The sequence below is a fragment of the Carassius carassius genome, chromosome 33, assembly GCF_963082965.1.
Source record: "Carassius carassius chromosome 33, fCarCar2.1, whole genome shotgun sequence".
Classification (NCBI taxonomy): Eukaryota; Metazoa; Chordata; class Actinopteri; order Cypriniformes; family Cyprinidae; genus Carassius; species Carassius carassius.
The window spans coordinates 4,449,862-4,468,921 of record NC_081787.1 but is presented as its reverse complement, the minus strand read 5'-3'; the positions used below and the strand labels follow the sequence as shown (position 1 = coordinate 4,468,921).

The 19,060-nt window shown below is 36.5% G+C and overlaps 1 long non-coding RNA gene across 1 annotated transcript; it reads right to left on the bottom strand.

The window, feature by feature from the left end:
- Window positions 1-3,223: 3,223 nt before the first annotated feature.
- LOC132114196 (uncharacterized) lies at window positions 3,224-6,833 on the bottom strand. The gene is made up of 5 exons (XR_009425255.1): window positions 6,771-6,833; window positions 5,576-5,734; window positions 5,303-5,380; window positions 3,424-3,475; window positions 3,224-3,344 (listed from the first exon to the last, which is right to left on the bottom strand). It is a non-coding gene; the product is annotated as an uncharacterized LOC132114196 (long non-coding RNA).
- Between the last annotated feature and the right edge of the window lie 12,227 nt (window positions 6,834-19,060).

The window sequence follows — 19,060 nt, the reverse complement described above, 5'->3', positions numbered from 1 at the left end:
TAGACGGGGCCTCATGTAAGCGTTAATAAATAAACAATAACCGAATTCATGATGATCTCAGTCATTTGTTTTTTGCAAAGTACGTTAGCAGCCATTCCCCATACCTCGAAGCTAATACTCCCGCCAGAGTTGTGCCTGGACGCGTTCATTGTCTGTGTCTGTGAACGCCAAGCTCTCTCAGTTTAACTTCGTTCAGTAGGATACCAGATTTCTATAAAGCCTTCCAGGCGAAAACCCACCTAAAACCCACCGTAAACCGGCCTTAATATGTAGCGGAAAAACACCCAATCTGGCAACGCCAGACTCTCTTGTTCAAACTAGTTCATCAAAATGAACAAATCTTTTTTCGAGTCATTTCGTTCATTTAAGGGGCTTTAAATGTTACTATTAACTGGCAAATTCCCCGAACACATCAACCTACGCAATCTTGATCATATTCTGAATTAAGAAATCATTATAATGCAGTCAAAAGTCCGTTTTTGCCGTCCGTTTACAGGGAACATAAATAATTACTTCACCTCCAGTCTTTCGTTTATTTGTCTAGTGACAGACGCATTAGCATACAATAGCCGCATTAGCAGTTATGCTGTTTGTTACACACAGTAGAGCAATAAAAACACAGTCTTACCGTTTCAATTGCAGGTAATTTTGTTGGAATGGCGCTTTTCCCGAGCTTCGATGCCAACTTCGCCTGATATTGCCCCAAATTTGTGAAGGATTTCGGCGTACAATGTTTAGCACAAACACATAACGATAAGCCAGTGGAAAGGGTTGAAGGAACCTCGTCATTAAAAATGAATTTAATCCACTGGTCTCTGATAGCTAGGTCCGTTCTTGGTAGAGAAAACACATTTACATGTTGATTCTGGCAGTCAACCACAGAGCAACTCACGTGTGCACTACTCCAGCATCTTTCGCGACTGAATATGAGGGGGAGAGGGCAAGGTGCGAGCTTCCTGCTGCGGTGTCCATATATGGTATATCCTGCCCCGTCTTGACGTCAAGTCGGGGAAGAAATCAAAATCTCGTATTTGAGTGCGCGTGCACGTGGGCTATTTTACAAACCCTGAGGTAAACAAACGCTTCACTTTTAAATATCGGCTTCCCGGCCAGTGAATAATCGTTAGGCAATCATAACATACATTGATTCTCGTGGAAAAGTGAAAATTGTGGGTCATGACTCCTTTAATGTCTTGTGATGTGAAAAGCTGGGTGTTTTGTAAGAAATACATGGAATAATTCTAAGGGGTCATGATCTGGCCTTTTTTATTATTATTATTTTGCACTGTTCTCTGAGTAAAAAGATCAAGGGAGTTTTGATTTCTCAGTTCGTGACTGAATATGGACAAAATATGAGTCCAGTGAGTGTTTTTAGACCCTCATTCTGACAGCACCCATTCACTTCAGAGGATCAATTTGTGAAGCAATGCTACATTTCTTCAAACCTCTCTCTCTCTCTCTCTTTAGAAAATGTGGAAATTATTATTATTATTATTATTTTGTGGGGGTGGGGGTGAGTTCTTCATTTAACTAATGTATTTGAGGAAATGTAAATTGCAATGCTAAATGCACATAATTGCACAGTTTTTCTAAAAGTACAGCTGGGATTTAGTCACTTCTGCTGGCTAATGCAAGCTGCTTTATTACAAAATGGAAATTAAATTCAACCAAGTTTGCCTTTAAAAAAATTGAATAAAATGACAATTCATATGAGTTTAAAACATTACTAATGCTATGGTTAAATTAACTTTCAGTAGTTTGCAGAGTTTTTTTCCCCTACACAGTTCTGAAATTGCAATGAGTAAACAAATAAGTTTCTGATACCAGTGTGGGTGGAAAGTTTTAAGTTATGCTCTGATATAACTAGCCCATGTAATTTTGTACCCTGATATGTTACATTTTTACAGCAGTGTTAATATCTGCCAAAATAGGCCAATGGAATTAAAAAAGCTTGAATCCATACACCCAAACTAAGTTCAATTTATCTTAATGTAGAAACCTCCTAATGTTTGTTTTTCATGCCTTGTAGAGCAAATTGAATCAATACATAACCTATGATACAGCACATCATATTTTTGTCATCATCATTTTGCTGACACCTGCTATCATGGGAGGTGAATGAAGCAGCAAATTAGGTGCCACATTGGACCACATTTTGTTATTAGAGATGTCAGTATTGTAAAGCTGACTGGTTGCTTCAAACTGTCAGCATTTTGAGTGTCACAGTGGAATATCTGAAAGTGAGCACCTTATAATGGAAGTTTGTGTGCAAAACTCTATCTATCTATCTATCTATCTATCTATCTATCTATCTATCTATCTATCTATCTATCCTAAATAAAAATATATTTCAACTACTTTTCATTTAATTCAGTAAATCCATGCATTCAAATTTGAATTGCTATTCTTCATCCTGAATGGTGCACATCCCTGACTTGAACCAGCCTTGAACATATTGAACTGGTTTTCATAAAACTTAAACATACACTCAAAAAAAATACTCTTTAAACTTACTTAAGTCAATTATGGACAGTGGTTCCACACAACCAAATTGTGTTTTGATAACATTAATGGAATTTGTTGAATCTATGCAAACTCCTTGTGTTGTGACAACACAACTGAATGAGGTAGAATCTATGTGAAATAGTAATGTCCAACCAAATCAATTTATTCACTTTGCTTCAACTTAAACCGGTTAAGTTAACTGAACATGTTTTGGTTTATTACAATCTAGCCAATTTTGTTTCACTTTATCAACATAAGGAGGTTTGTTTCAAATTACTCATTTCAATTATGGACAGTGGTTCCACACAATTAGTTCTAGTTACTTTAACTAAATATTTTCTATTTAAAGTAACTTACTTCAACAAAGCATTTTTTTGTGTGATTTGTCTTGTAATGAGTCAAAAGACAAGATGTCACAAATGATCAAAGTGTATTTGTTAAACAAGCAATAAATAATTACACACAGTTACAGTAAATACAGTTTAAACCACATTACAGAATTACAAAAAAAAATACACAAAATAGCAGAAATATCAAACAACTCATTTTCTAATTGGCATTCATGGGTAACCAATCAAACCTTATTCCAGGAACAGGAACTGGCTCCAGAAATAACTTCTTCAGTATTCCAAATGTGTACCTGAGTTCAGGAGGGTAGCTCAAGTTCAGTCCATATATCAGTCCAGCAACATGGTTTTGCAGACTGTTAACTGCTAGATCCTGAAGAACTTTATCCTTTAAAACTCCAACTTCTGCTGGACTGTCTTCAATGATGCAGCTTCAAATAGATTCCCACGAGTCTTCTGGATCACCTCCTGATTGCTGCCAACGTCTGTGTCCTAGAAATATTTAAAAGGATGGAGCACTCAAATTCTTGAGTATTAACTTTAACAAATCATTTATTAACCTTGAACTCACCATATACTCCATACTGCTAGGGTCTTCATTTGGATACTTCAATTTCATTAGTCTGAAGATGAAAACAACAAAATTTAGCCTTTGTTTTTTTTCCCCCTAAAATTACATGAAAAAAAGTCAGTCATTTATCTCCTTATGGGAAATACAGGCAAGCAGAAAATGATACACACATCTGGACCCTGTACGGTAAGCAACAGAAGTGGAATGTTCCCAGACCCAGAAACATAGTAAAGACATTAGTAAAACAGTCCACGTGACATCAGTGGTTCAACCATAATTTTACAAAGCTACAAGAATACTTTTTTGTGCAAACAAAACCAAAACAGCGACTTTATTCAACAATTCTTCTCCAAATCGCATCTTCCACCATTATCAACAGCACGTAAATAATTCATGGTGCTGCTGACCTAGAACAAGCATGCGCTAAACCTTGATTACACGCAGAAGAAAGCAATGTTCATGCCTCTTGTTACTCTCCATAATGGCGGCATATGTGATTTGGAGAAGAATTGTTGAATAAAATCGCTATTTTTGTTTTTTTTTGCACAAAAACGTATTCTTGTAGCTTTGTAAAAGTGTGGTTGAAGCATTGATGTCACATGAACTGTTTTACTGATGTCCTTACTATGACTCTGGGAACATTTCAGTTGCATTGCAGCCTTTATGGAGGTTCAGAAATCTCTCGCATTTTCATAAAAATATTAGGGATGCACCGATTGACCCGCCATCAATCGGAAACCGAACGGTTTTTGCTTAAAATACGCGATCGGTAATCGGCCGGTCTTTGGCCTTTTTTTCGGCCGATTTTTCCGGAAGTGCGTCCGCGTGCTCAGACTACATCTACATGAGGGTGAGTAATTAATAGGGCTGGCACTTTTGTGAAAAAAATCATTTTCGATTTTTAAGACATAAGTGTTCATTGAATCGATTGTAAAATCGATTTTCCATGTCAAAAAAAAAAAAGACGTTTCCTTTTTCAACGTCAAATAACAGACGAACGTAAAGAGAGTGCTGGAAACGCACAAGGCAGCAATATTTCTTATTTATTGGCATGAAGTTCCGTGCAGAATAACAAACAGCAAAAAATATATGTGCAGAGGGGACGGCGGCCATGACAAAAGAAAAACATCAGTGAAGGCTTCAACCCGGCTGCATTTATGATTTAGGCAATTCAAAAATTTCCAAGATTATTTTAAATAATGATTCAATCCATTTCAAACAACTGTTCAAAAAAATTTAACTTTAAATGGACTTGAGAACAGGCCATGTGTCCAGAGCAGAGCGTTTTTTATTCACTATATGTCCAGCTGTTGAGAAGACGCGCTCAGAGCGCACTGATGTCCCAGGGACACTCAGGTACAGCTGCGCAATTCTCCACCACAGAAGCCGGTCACTGTCAGCTTGCTATATCATAACTCAGAATCTCCTGTAACTAGAAGCGCGGATGAGGCGAATGAGACCTCCAGACGCTCTATTTGCGTTTGGTGTGAACGCAGCATAAGAGGTCGCTTTCGACGTCACTGGGTCTTATAGGCGCGTAAAATTGCTGGTATTTTTTGTCTAGCTTTCGCAACGCATACTGCACTTTCGGAATTCTTTATTTTCTTTTTCTGCTTGTTTGTGAGTTTTGTTACATCTATATTTTTAATTGTTTAATTATTTTAAAATGAATAGTGTACATATTTGGTTAAAATCGATTCCCTATTTTCATTTTCGAAACTTTTTTTGGTTGGTCCGATCAATTGTGCAATCGATTTTCGAACTAAAAGTGACAGCCCTAGTAATTAATGACATGTTTATTTTTGGGTGACCTAGCATTTTAACACAACTGAACCAGCTAATCAAGGTTCTTGGGAATTTTAAAACAATAAAGTATTACTAGAAGTTCCAGGCAGGTGAGTTAGAGCTAAACTCCACAGAACACTGGCTTTCCTAGAGCAGGTCTGGACACCCCTGCCTTGCATCAAAATGAATTGTTTTTGGGAGGCAAATTCATTCATAATCTTGTCAGTTTATAGTAATACCACATATTTTGTATTTATTGTATTAATAAACCTAATCTTAATCTATCTGTCTTTTTTTGTCAATTCCCAGTGGCCAGTGAGAGAATAATGTTTTAATACAAGGTTGTGTTGAGTGCAGTTGTTCTTACCTGTGTAGTGGGCACCAAGAGGGTTTCAGTATTTGTCCAAGCACTCTTCTTCAGTATGCAAACATCTTCATAAGTTCTGTAGTGCGGATCCAGTTTGGCAAAGACTGTTGATTCTAATGGGCCTATGGTAATTCTGTATGTCTCAAATTCTGCACAAATCTGTAAACACATGAAGTGCAATGTGTTACAAAAAAAAAAAAAGAAAACGGTTTAACAGCAAAAACCAATTCAATTATCAAAATATTAAGTGATTTATTTGTGTAAGTGATGAATAGTGTCATGTTTACCATTCCAAAAGGGTGAACCTGATTACATATCTGGAGCATTTGTATAATGTGAACAGCTCAGAGTAGTGTCCGGTTTAAAGTCATTGTATGACCACACCGCCATGTTCATAAACAAAGCTTCAAATACTTTCACTGTGCTGAGCCAGGGCTCTCCAAACTCGGTCACATTACATGGTTAGACATTTATTTATTATTTAGCTTTTTGCAATTAGTTAAAATATACATATTCTAACAAATAAAGGGAATTACTTCCGCTTTTGAAAGTCATTATGTATTACTAGTATACAATTAATTTATACAAATAAATATATTTTGCACACAAAATGAGATAAGAGAGAAACTCCTATTTCGCCATTTGATTAGCTATAGGAGGAAGTAGCTGAATGACAAATCATTCTGCCTCTTAACATCTCTTATTGTAAGATCTTATCGTATAATAAAAGTAAAGGTACGTGATAGGACATTTTATTTTTGGATAAACATTTGACTAATAAATACAATCTCTCTTAAAATACCTTATTGGGTTATGATATTTAAAACAGTTTGGTTTGATCTAGCGCAGAACTAAAACTTTAATGAAATATTTCCCACAATTATAAAATAAATGTATGATTAGCTAGCTCCACCCTGGAGAGCTGCTTTATAACAGGAAATAAAGTTATAATTCTAGCGACACTGACTCTGTATTTTCATGTTTAATATTGAAAAGCTATCTATTGCATAAGGACTGTTATATAAATAAACGTGACTGGATATTTCTTTACTGGAGTGGCTGGAGAACCTCAGAGTTCGTGAAAACATCCACATCGCTGTAATCAAATATGTTCTTAAGAGCTGCTTTTACATCGCGGTCAGTTTTTGTTGTGTTAATGCAGTTATTGAGAGCAAGGCGTGCAGTATATATTTACATATTCATCCAAGGTTCGGATCGGCTCGGTTTGCTCAAACTGAAGTGCTATCTTCTTCTTTTGAATTGAATCAGGAGAGTGTATTACAATCTTGCGCTACAGCTCCACACTTGTCAAACTGCATTATTGGCGGCTTTCACATTAGGCATACGAGATCAAACAACTAACGTTACTCAAAAACATTTGCCGACATTTTTTTATATCGTCGACGTTGTCGATAATGTCGACTAATTGTTTCAGCCCAAGTATATATATATATATATATATATATATATATATATATACTCAAGTCAATACCTTACAGAGAGTCGTGTGCTTTCACATCTCCCAACCGCTCAAAATCATCTATTAATGGTGCAGTAAACCGATTACACAATACTAGACTGCAAAACAAAAGCACCCCAAAACAGAAACTCTAAGTGAAATGAAAGACTTTGACTTAACACAAGAAAAACTTTAGATTTTCTTACCTGACTGGTACCTCTTGCTCTACTTCGCACCGTCATCAAATGCGTTGGAAATAGTCACTTCCGGTTTTTTTTTGAATTACAAAATTAAACACTTACGTTAGTTTAACGACTGATAATTAAGTAAAATTGAAAATGAAACATTTTAAGTTGATTAAGCACAATACAATTGTGTTTTGGCGGAAAACTAAATATACTTGTGTTGTTTTAACAAAACATATCTGTGTAAAACGAACAGTGCCACAAATCCATTTTTTTGAGTGTACTTAATACCTACTTTCTATGAAAAGACAGTGTACTTTTTGATATAAAACACCTTATATGTGATTGCGCCAGTCTATATGGCAATCTCCAACAAAAGCTGTGCTATAAGCTGTCGACTTTCAAAAAGATTATTTAAACTCATGCGTAGGACATCGAGGTTAAAGTTTCATAAATCAAAAAAAAAAAAAATCTGAAGGGCAAGTTATACAGTATATATTCTTCCATATTCATTTTAAACAGACCTTGTCCACTTTTCTTCATAAAACAGACAATACTGTTACTCGGTCTGTGTTATTGCTTAAACTCTCATACTTACTGACAGAATCAACCACACTCAATTTCTACTTTACATCAAGCCACAATTGAACTGTGATGTTAAGCCAGGATAAATTGGTTCCAACAAAACTCAGAATCCCAGCTAAAGTGGATGTGTGATAAGCATGAGTAGCGAGGTGGAGGCCTTTTTCTAGTGTGCGGACGAAGCACTCTGCCATACATCAAGAAAAACAAGATGAGTTAAGCACACAGCCACACAGCATTTCTTGGACAACTGGGATTGGAAACAAGTTGTGATTTATTGGCTGCTAGACACACAGTGTCTTTGACCCATTTAGACAAAGGATTTGTTTATCTTATCACTGTACAATATATTTTTTATTTATTTATTTCCAGACTTACTCTGTCTCACTCTAGTGGGTTACATGTTTTCATGTTAATGACTATCCGAGCCCTAAGAGGGTTTAACTACTCACAATTGGCATTGGTTTGTCATTAGATGTGCATTGTTCTGTATAAAAGCATGCTTGAGCAAGTACTACAATTATGTGGCCAGTTAAGTTAATTAGACTATTTAAGGCAATGTCTTTGTGCCATGGCAGCAAGCAGGGTATTAACTGGCTCCTTTGTCTTCAGTTGCATGCCTTCTGTCGTTGTATTAAATGAACATGGCCCGGTTCCCCAAAACGTTCTTATCGCTAAGTAGTTCTTAACCTATTCCTTAACCTCTCTCTTAACCTTATGGCTTGATTCCCGACACGTTCGTACGCTAAGTATATCTTCTGTAAGTCACACTTTCGTAAGGTTGGTCTGGACCATTCGTAAACTCTCTCTTAGCGTTGTTTGAGCTCCAGACGCTACTGTACAGCAGTCTTTAGAAATCAGCGGAGCGAAGTACAAGTCAAACTATGGTATGTTCACAATGTTGTGGCTTAACAATGATTTTATGTTATTTTTCAAGACTCATAATAAATTGGCTTTTTCGTAATGTAATTAAAGCGAATTGGCAATAAATTTTTTGATAATTAAAATCTGGCAAACAATTTGGCTCTAAATGGATAAGATCTACAAATGGTTAACCATGGTTGTGTCCATTAAGAGACCAACTATAGCAGTGATCCAACGTGTCCTTGTATTGTATCAAAGACGGAGCCGGACGCGGAGCCGTTTAGTCCATGTCAATTTTTTTATGCGTCAAAACTTAAGCCCTTTTGACATTTTGCCTGACGGGGCGATATTAAAAAAAAATTCGCCTCTCAAGACAGCTCATTATGGAGCTGCTGGACAATAGTGGTGTGATCTCTGACCTGGTGGCAAGGTCCAGCAAAACTTCAAGTTCCTCTGACGAGAGGCTTGGTGCCCTTGTTTACGTTGCTTCCCCAGCATATTTTGTATCTAACTCTCTCTCTCTCTGTTCATTGTAGATAGGTTGCTTTTTATTAAAAACATAAACCAATTGCAAACAATACCACATTAAACAGAAGTAACTGCAGCTGCTTGCCAATCAATTCTGATTGTAAAGTACCTTACCATTAATATAAAAGTGTATTATATAATTTTTATAAGTCGTTAAACCCATGTCAAGTAGTGGCACAAGTGGCACAACGGGATAAGGAGTGTGGATGATTAACGAGGGATACCCGGTTCGTCTAACCGTCAAAACATATCGTGTGAACATATTACTGACCATTTGATAATTTAATTTATAGTCTATATTCTACTGATAACTTAAACTAAAATAAATGTTACTTTAATAATTTGAGGAATGTTTCACTTGCATATAACGTGTTATCTTTCTTAACGCTGTATTGCACCTTCGCGTGAAGTGGAAAATCGATTCCTGGGCAATCGATGCCTACTAATTCAGCACCTTCACTCGGGACAGCGCTCTTGTAACGTCGGACGTAAGAGGCAGCGTGTTAAGAAGCTTGCTAAGGGACACTTCGGGGAACACACTTAGGAACATAAACAACTTTGGTAAGATATATCTTTCAAGGTCTTCTTAGCGCGATACGAGTGAGCGTTATCGGGGAACCGGGCCCATACCTTTAAGTAGGCTATGCATAGTTAAACATGTGATGATAACTATTTAATTTGGAAATTTTGAATTTAGATCTTGCTGATATATTAAGAGTTGATAAGTAGGATAATAAAGCAGTAATACACGAGAGCGGAGGATCAGTGAACTTGCAGAAATTACACCTGTCACATTACATTCTGTTACACCAGAATGTGTTGACGGTAGTGGTATTCCTGAAAGATTCTGAATTTATAAATGAATCAGCTGAGTGAATTATTCAGTAACTCACTTGTTCTGGAATAAATTATTGTTTTTGAAAGAAGTGGTTTGAATGAATGATTTAATGACTCACTAATGAAGGGAGTCACTTATCGCCACATACTACCAATGTAATCCATCCATCTGTCCATCTGTCTATCTACAACCCGAATTCCGGAAAAGTTGGGACGTTTTTTAAATTTTAATAAAATGAAAACTAAAGGAATTTCAAATCACATGAGCCAATATTTTATCCACAATAGAACATAGATAACGTAGCAAATGTTTAAACTGAGAAATTTTACACTTTTATCCACTTAATTAGCTCATTTAAAATTTAATGCCTGCTACAGGTCTCAAAAAAATTGGCACGGGGGCAACAAATGGCTAAAAAAGCAAGCAGTTTTGAAAAGATTCAGCTGGGAGAACATCTAGTGATTAATTAAGTTAATTGATATCAGGTCTGTAACATGATTAGCTATAAAAGCTTTGTCTTAGAGAAGCAGAGTCTCTCAGAAGTAAAGATGGGCAGAGGCTCTCCAATCTGTGAAAGACTGCGTAAAAAAATTGTGGAAATCTTTAAAAACAATGTTCCTCAACGTCAAATTGCAAAGGCTTTGCAAATCTCATGATCTACAGTACATAACATCATCAAAAGATTCAGAGAAACTGGAGAAATCTCTGTGCGTAATGGACAATGCCGGAGACCTTTATTGGATGCCCGTGGTCTTCGGGCTCTCAGACGACACTGCATCACTCATCGGCATGATTGTGTCAATGACATTACTAAATGGGCCCAGGAATACTTTCAGAAACCACTGTCGGTAAACACAATCCGCCGTGCCATCAGCAGATGCCAACTAAAGCTCTATCATGCAAAAAGGAAGCCATATGTGAACATGGTCCAGAAGCGCCGTCGTGTCCTGTGGGCCAAGGCTCATTTAAAATGGACTATTTCAAAGTGGAATAGTGTTTTATGGTCAGACGAGTCCAAATTTGACATTCTTGTTGGAAATCACGGACGCCGTGTCCTCCGGGCTAAAGAGGAGGGAGACCTTCCAGCATGTTATCAGCGTTCAGTTCAAAAGCCAGCATCTCTGATGGTATGGGGGTGCATAAGTGCATACGGTATGGGCAGCTTGCATGTTTTGGAAGGCTCTGTGAATGCTGAAAGGTATATAAAGGTTTTAGAGCAACATATGCTTCCCTCCAAACAACGTCTATTTCAGGGAAGGCCTTGTTTATTTCAGCAGGACAATGCAAAACCACATACTGCAGCTATAACAACAGCATGGCTTCATCGTAGAAGAGTCCGGGTGCTAACCTGGCCTGCCTGCAGTCCAGATCTTTCACCTATAGAGAACATTTGGCGCATCATTAAACGAAAAATACGTCAAAGACGACCACGAACTCTTCAGCAGCTGGAAATCTATATAAGGCAAGAATGGGACCAAATTCCAACAGCAAAACTCCAGCAACTCATAGCCTCAATGCCCAGACGTCTTCAAACTGTTTTGAAAAGAAAAGGAGATGCTACACCATGGTAAACATGCCCCGTCCCAACTATTTTGAGACCTGTAGCAGAAATCAAAATTGAAATGAGCTCATTTTGTGCATAAAATTGTAAGCTTTCTCAGTTTAAACATTTGCTATGTTATCTATGTTCTATTGTGAATAAAATATTGGCTCATGTGATTTGAAAGTCTTTTAGTTTTCATTTTATTAAAATGTAAAAAACGTCCCAACTTTTCCGGAATTCGGGTTGTATCTCTCTATCATAGCACATTTTTTTGGATTATTTCCTCTCTGTATTATTTGATTTTACTCTGAAATGTCACATCTCTGAAAGCTGTGCCCCAGTTGCAAACACTGCCCACCTAAGCCTTTGGCATGGGTCAAACAAGTGACTTCAACAGCAAAGAGCAAACATTCAAAATGACATCAGTAATGCAGTCACATTTTCCTAATCTCCTTGGATGGATTCAGGCCATGATTTTCATTTAGTCGAATAGAGATAACCAGACTGTCAGCTAGGTTGCAGTTTCCCTTTAATCTTACCCTGGAGCTAATAATCAGCCTGCAACCCTGAAAGCCTTCACGAGACATTCATCATGCACTGAAATAATTTAGATACAGAACTTTCATTCAGTTTGGGGTTATCCAGGAGCATAAAGGCAGATATGATTAATTAGTAACTTTTTAAGAATAAGCCATATTGATGAAATAATACATAATTCAATCAGTCAGTTGCAGTCTGATTTATATTGGTCTATGTAATGCAATTAGTAATGATGCATGAAACATTTACTGAATGTACATAGCAGAAATTGCATTATGTTCATTAATAATCTAATTCTCACTACAAAATCAAGTTTTATTTTTGCTTTCAGATGATGTTGGAAAATTGCATACTAAATATTTCAGAAATGTTGATGCCCCTGTATTCTTTACTTTCTATCCATGTTGATCATTGTCAAATGTCTTTACAAGCTTTAACAATCAAGAGATTCTAGTTTTGCATTTTTAATTAGTGATCTTTCCATAACTCAAGTAAACAGATCACAGACGGATTGGAGGTCACTGCAGACAGTCTCAGTGGTAATGATATTAGCCTGCCCTTCACATTTAAATGGCCAATCTTAAATGACTTCAAATTTGCTATTTACTTTCAACATGATGCTTACAATGTTGGATATGCTGGGGCATGCTCAAATAGAACGAAGGTAACAGAGCTTGATTAAAGTTTATCTTTCGGGTTATAACTCCACCAGCCTTCATTATTGCTTGTCAGATTATAAATGGTCCTGGGGAGAAATTATGCAAGCTCACACACAAGCTGAAGGAAGTGATTCAGTTTACTTGGCTTAAGTCGTGAAAACCTGCTCATTCTCGATCGTCTGATAAGACTACTTTTGAATCTTGCCTGTCAGGAAAAAAAGAAAGAAAGAAAGAAAGAAAGAAAGAAAGAAAGAAAGAAAGAAAGAAAGAAAGAAATAAAGAAAAAGAAAGAAAGAAAGAAAGAAAGGTACGTATATTTCTAAGAAAATAGGACAAAATCTCATCTCAACACATTTCATAAATATATATATATATGAAGAGGTCAGATGCAAAAGCCTCTAAGTGACATCTGAAATTTTAATCTGAAATTAAGCTTTTTATCAGGCTATATTTATGTTCAGTTATTTCACTTTAATAGCCTGGAAAAGGACCTGCACATTGCAATTAAAGTAAAATGACTCAAGGAGCTTGATAAAAATACAAATTTTTGATGAAAATTTCAGATGGCACTTCTTCATACATATATATATATATATATATATATATATATATATATATATATATATATATATATATATATATATATATATATATATATATATATATATATATATATTGTCTTTTGTATATATATTGTTTTTTGTGTTAGTATTTCTGTCTTGTTCTCTAGGACATATATCCAAATAATCTTGGATCTAGATATATTTACTTGAGAAGCAAATTTACTATTACATTTATTTTTTTTATTTTTGTATGTAGTCTGGATGGATATTTTCTGTCTGAAATTACTTAGTACATATGTATTACATAGTACTTATGTGCTTTGTTTTAATTAAACACATTCAAAACATCTCTTGAGGTTAACTTATGACTGTCTTGAGAGTAATAGTTTTCTTGCCATTATATCATTAAAGTACCTTGTAATTTCAGACTTCTGCTTGTGGTCATTGTATCTTTGAACTGAAAACTTTGTAGATTTTTTACACTCTAATCTTTCGTCAGCTTCTCTGCTACAATCCAGTGACTTTCGGGCCCTTTTCTTTTGTACAATGATTTTCGCTTTCATTCCGTTTTGCTCAAAGGCAACAGGAATTGAACTGAATTGAATAACCAGACCAGCTAGATACCCTAAGGAATTCTGAACACAGCTTATCCTAATGGTGAACTGACAATCCTTGGATGAACTTGCCTTTTTCAGGGGAAAAAACCTTGGATGTTTGATTAGTCTTGGAAAATTGTAAGCTTTGGTCTTCCTCGGGGATAGTTACCCCTGGATATATGGCAGACTCATGAAAACTGAGCTCCATGCTTTCGTACAGTGTGCCCATATCCTGCTAGCGTGACTAGTGTACTGTATCTGGAATAAAGTAAACTGTGTTAGCCACTATCTAAAGTGTTCCACAACAGAAAAACATAGGTTTGAGAAAATGATGACAGAATCTTAGTTATATTAAGCCTTAAATTTCTGCATAATTAAGGGCTCAGCCACATGAATGACAGGTGGATTGCCCCTGCTGTCACCTTCCTTCATACTAGGTGGGCATGGTTTCAGCAACTAGCTCCCGCCTTTTTGCCCATTATTTTTTTCGATTATCTGGGAGTGACGCTCGGTGACGCCTTGCCTAGATGGTGATGGCCGCCTCCGCCCACTTTTGGCTTTAAAAACGCTCTTCGGAAACCAATGGGTGACATCACTGACACTATGTCCATGTTTTTATACAGTCTATGTTTTAAACAGGCTCTAAATTTTTAGTCAATGTGATCATGTTCTGAAACAAGTCGCAACTGCACACAATTCATCTTTTAAAGTTTCCTTTATTCACTGGTGCTCCACAAAACATTTTGTGCCCATGAATGCTTGCAAAACAGTCTGGCAGGACAGGCTTACTACTTATGCTACTTATGCTATGTATGATGGGGAAATCAATTGGGAATTTGTGAATCTCTGGCTGTAGATCCACAGTAGGTTCCCTGTTAAGGCTAAGAGTTTTATCCATATGTTGGAAGTCCATAGTCCTTATAGCAACTTGTTAGCAAAGTACGTTTTCCAGCAACAACAAGAGTTTTTTAAAATTCATGTTTGGGGTGTGACTGTGCAGTTTAAGTGTATGAACAAAATGTGGAATTCTCTTAAAGCAGTGCTAACCACAGAGCATATTTTACTCATACGAAAGCCACACTAGAAAATCCTGAGGGAATCCATGGCTCAAAAGTGCTAATTCTCCTCCGGGGTTGGCGATTACAAACTACTACTGCTCTCACAAGCAGAGCATGCCAATTCTAGTGCAATTGCATTGAAAAGTATTCCCTTTAAAGCGTCTTACAGAAGACTGATGATGTCTAATGTGACAAACACATCTCTCCAGTCTGCTTTGTTTTGTTCCTGTCACAGGAGTTTCTGTGAAGTGTCTTCTTCCGATAGTGCAGTCCCACTTTGATATTGAGAGCTGAATGCTTGGACTGCTAATGGACTCAACGTGCCTGTAGGCTTATGTGGGCATCTTCTTGGCCTAAGTATTACCGTTTCCTGACATCATGGGGAAGATTTGGTGCTGGCATGTGGACGACTGAAGAGCAAAATTGGCTGCCTGATGTAAATTGGTTACCAAGCTTTCATGTCTAATTATTATGGAAGACAAGCCGGCGTGCTGAACTTTATAGAGGACTGGTATCACATACGATGTAAGGATATCCACATATTAAAAGCTTCCATTTACTGTGGGTAATAGTGCCTATTTAAATTACAAATCGTTTAAAAGCGTCAAAGCAGAAATTTTGTTAGGGGAAGAGTGACACTTGATCAATTCTCTCCCGCAGACATAGTAAAATCACTCTTTGCTTCTCTTTATTTTATATTTACACAGCTTTTATTCCTTATCACACTGACTCCACCGAATTGCATCTTGAAGCAACCAACATTGAGTTCAGAATTTAAATCAGCACATGAATATGTAGGGATTCTTTTGAATTTCCGTTTTGTACATCAGCCTGTCATTCACTGCATCAACTTCCACTTTAGCCTCACATGACTGAAATACTGAATTCTGAGATATGATAAACGCCATGTCAACTCTCTGACAGTAATGTGAAATTCATCATGCTCACCTCTTAACTGTGTAGCACATGTTTGAATGTTTCTGATACACTGCCCCTGGTCAGACACATACTGACAGGGGAATATGTGGAACACATACAAAGATACTGGATGAAGACAAGCTTGGAGCTTTTTCTTTCTACTCAGACTGTGAAAAAGACATGTTTGCTTCACGCTATGCATAAAACAGCCCTTGAAATGAAGTGTAGCACTTATTATTTGCTTCAGATTTGCCTGACCGATCTGTGTCTAAAGTTAAAGATGATCACCCCAAGGTGAAACTCTCAGCAAACACATCACAGTTGGAGCTAGATTTAATTATCTGCAGTGGTGCTTGATTGCTAACTATATATCGCAGCGGACGCCGCTAGCATAATGGTTTTAATACCCCTATGTCAGTTTAATGAAGGAAAAGAAGTACCGGTGCTGTCCTCAAGACAGAATGCTTAATTTTAAATAATGTTTTCATTATGTTTATTAGGGGTGTAACGGTACGCAAAAATCACGGTTCGGTACGTAGCTCGGTTTTAAAGTCACGGTTCGGTTCATTTTCGGTACAGTAAGGGAAAGAAATGCAAACATTAAACTGCAGGTTGTTTATTACTTTAAACTTTTTTTTAACAATTTGTTTACAATTTGTATTTTTTTAAATACTTTTTAATAAAATATATATAAAATAAAAAAGAATAAGAAATAAAATACTGCTGCAAAGTTCTCCACTAAATAAAATACTCTCATTCTCAAACCAATATCATATAATAAAATATAATGAAAAATATAATTAAATAACTATGATTACAGTGCAGCATTACCAATCCCAGCTTGTAGGCCTGCTCATATTTAAAAAATATATATAACTTTTCCAAAGTGTAAAGTGCAGCATGAACAGTTTCAGTTTTTAGACCTGCTCAGATTTCGTTATTGCGTTGGACCGATCGGAATTAAGAGCAAAGGTTTGTTTAAATGCCGACGTGAACTGCGTTTGAATTACAATCATTTTTTTCCTAGTTGTAGTGATGTTCACACTCGCGTGATGTCTTTTGAAAACCTTAGGCCGGTGACACACTGGCATATTGCACCTGTCAAACATAGTCTATTTTGCCGTCAATACTGTTGACGGTGTCCTTTATCAGTAGGCTTTATATTTATGCTCAACATGAAGAATAGATATTGTTGTAGTGAAGACAAGATCCTGGTCTTTCGGCGCCTCGGCGGTCTCCCTCTATGTCACCTACAGTAGCAGCAGTGCACCAGCGCCGCGTCAGGCACGATTCTGGTGCAAACCAGGTGTCACGCAAGTGACAAACAGCAGAAACGCCACGCTCACGCCACGCAGCCAGTGTGTCACCGGCCTTTAGAATCAGCTGCAGGGCGGGATTTGCACTGAACGCGAAGACTTCCGCCACTTAATATGTTCGTTTGGAAACACGAAAATGTATATGTTCCGCAAACAAAATATTGCATTCGGTCATTCGGTACACATGTGCACCGTACCGAAAGCCCTGTACCGAAACGGTCCGGTACGAATACACGTACCGTTACACCCCTAATATATATATATATATATATATAGAGAGAGAGAGAGAGAGAGAGAGAGAGAGAGAGAGAGAGAAGTCACAATAAAAATGATTTTACTAATTTGTTTGTCCTTGTCTTATTTTAGGAGGGTATTAGTTTTTGTGGTATAATTATGGAGCAAGTATTTTTTGGTATAATAATAGAAAGATCACATATGGTTACAAGTCACACAATAAAGAAGACTTCACACAATAATGAGTTAACTGGACTACATTATTATATCAAGCTGGGATATTCTTGAGATAAACCAAAAATGCAACTCAAATCACAAATTATGCACTGTTAATATTAATATTAATATTATTAATAAAACATTATACACTTATTTTCAGTTTGGGGAAAGTAAGTTCTTTTTCTATTTTAAGTATTTTTTTATTTTTATTTTTTTTAAGAAATTAATACTTGTATTCAGCAAGAAAGCATTAAATTGATCAAACATGACGGTAAAGACATTGTCAATAAAATCAAAGCTTTCTATTTCAGCTAAATGCTGTTCTTTTGAACTCTCTGAACCACAAAGTTTTTTTTTTTTGTTTTTTTTTTAAGCATTGAAAATAAGAAAAGTTTCTCGAGCAGCAAATCAGAATGATTTCTGAAGGATGATGTGACACTGAAGAGTGGAGTAAGGATGCTAAAACTTCAGCTTTGTATATCTGATTATACCAAACATATTACATTTTATATTTTAAATTGAAAAATATTTCACAATATTACAGTTTACATCCAAATACATCATGTATTTTGGATCAAATAAACGGAAAGAGACTTATTTATATATATATATCAAAAATAAAAACTTACTGATCTAAAACCAGTAAACCACGCCCAAACAATGATACTACCTTCACCATGTTTCACAAACAGGATAATGTTCTTATGCTGGAATGCAGTGTTCCTTTCTCCAAACAAAACTATTCTTATTTTAACACAAAAAGATTGTATTTTGGTCTCATCCGTCCATTAAACTTTCTCCAGTAGTCCTCAAGAGTCCCCTCAAACAGTTGCAATATGCAGCATATAGAAAGAGCTGGTTCACTAAAGTAATCCTGACTTTCTGAAAAAAAAACAAAAAAAACATTGTCCTACAATATTACATGAAGGAGAGCAGGGCCCATTGAGTATTCTGCATCCATTCGTACCCTAATAATTAGAATCATTCCACCTCCCGTGAACTCAGAATGGCCTGTTTTTGCAGGAGAACTATGATTGTAGGTTTTTCTTGGGATATGTCCAATCAAATTCACTGGATGGAAGGTAACAGAAGCATAAAAGCTCACAGAACCATGTTGCTGATTCCGAACACTTAATTAGCTTTGTCCCAGTAACAACTGGGGAGTCTGCTTATTTCAGCTGTGCATTAGTAATGACATCGATAGATATGTGGAACATACTTATGCAAACTTCCAAAAATAAGGCATATTTTATACCAGTGGAATCAAAGAAATGCAAATGAGCAGCATTTATTTTTGTTTTCTTTGTACAAAATGGATCAAATCATACTTTAATTCAAACACATACTCTGTATTTTGTTGTATTTGACCCCCACGCATTAACA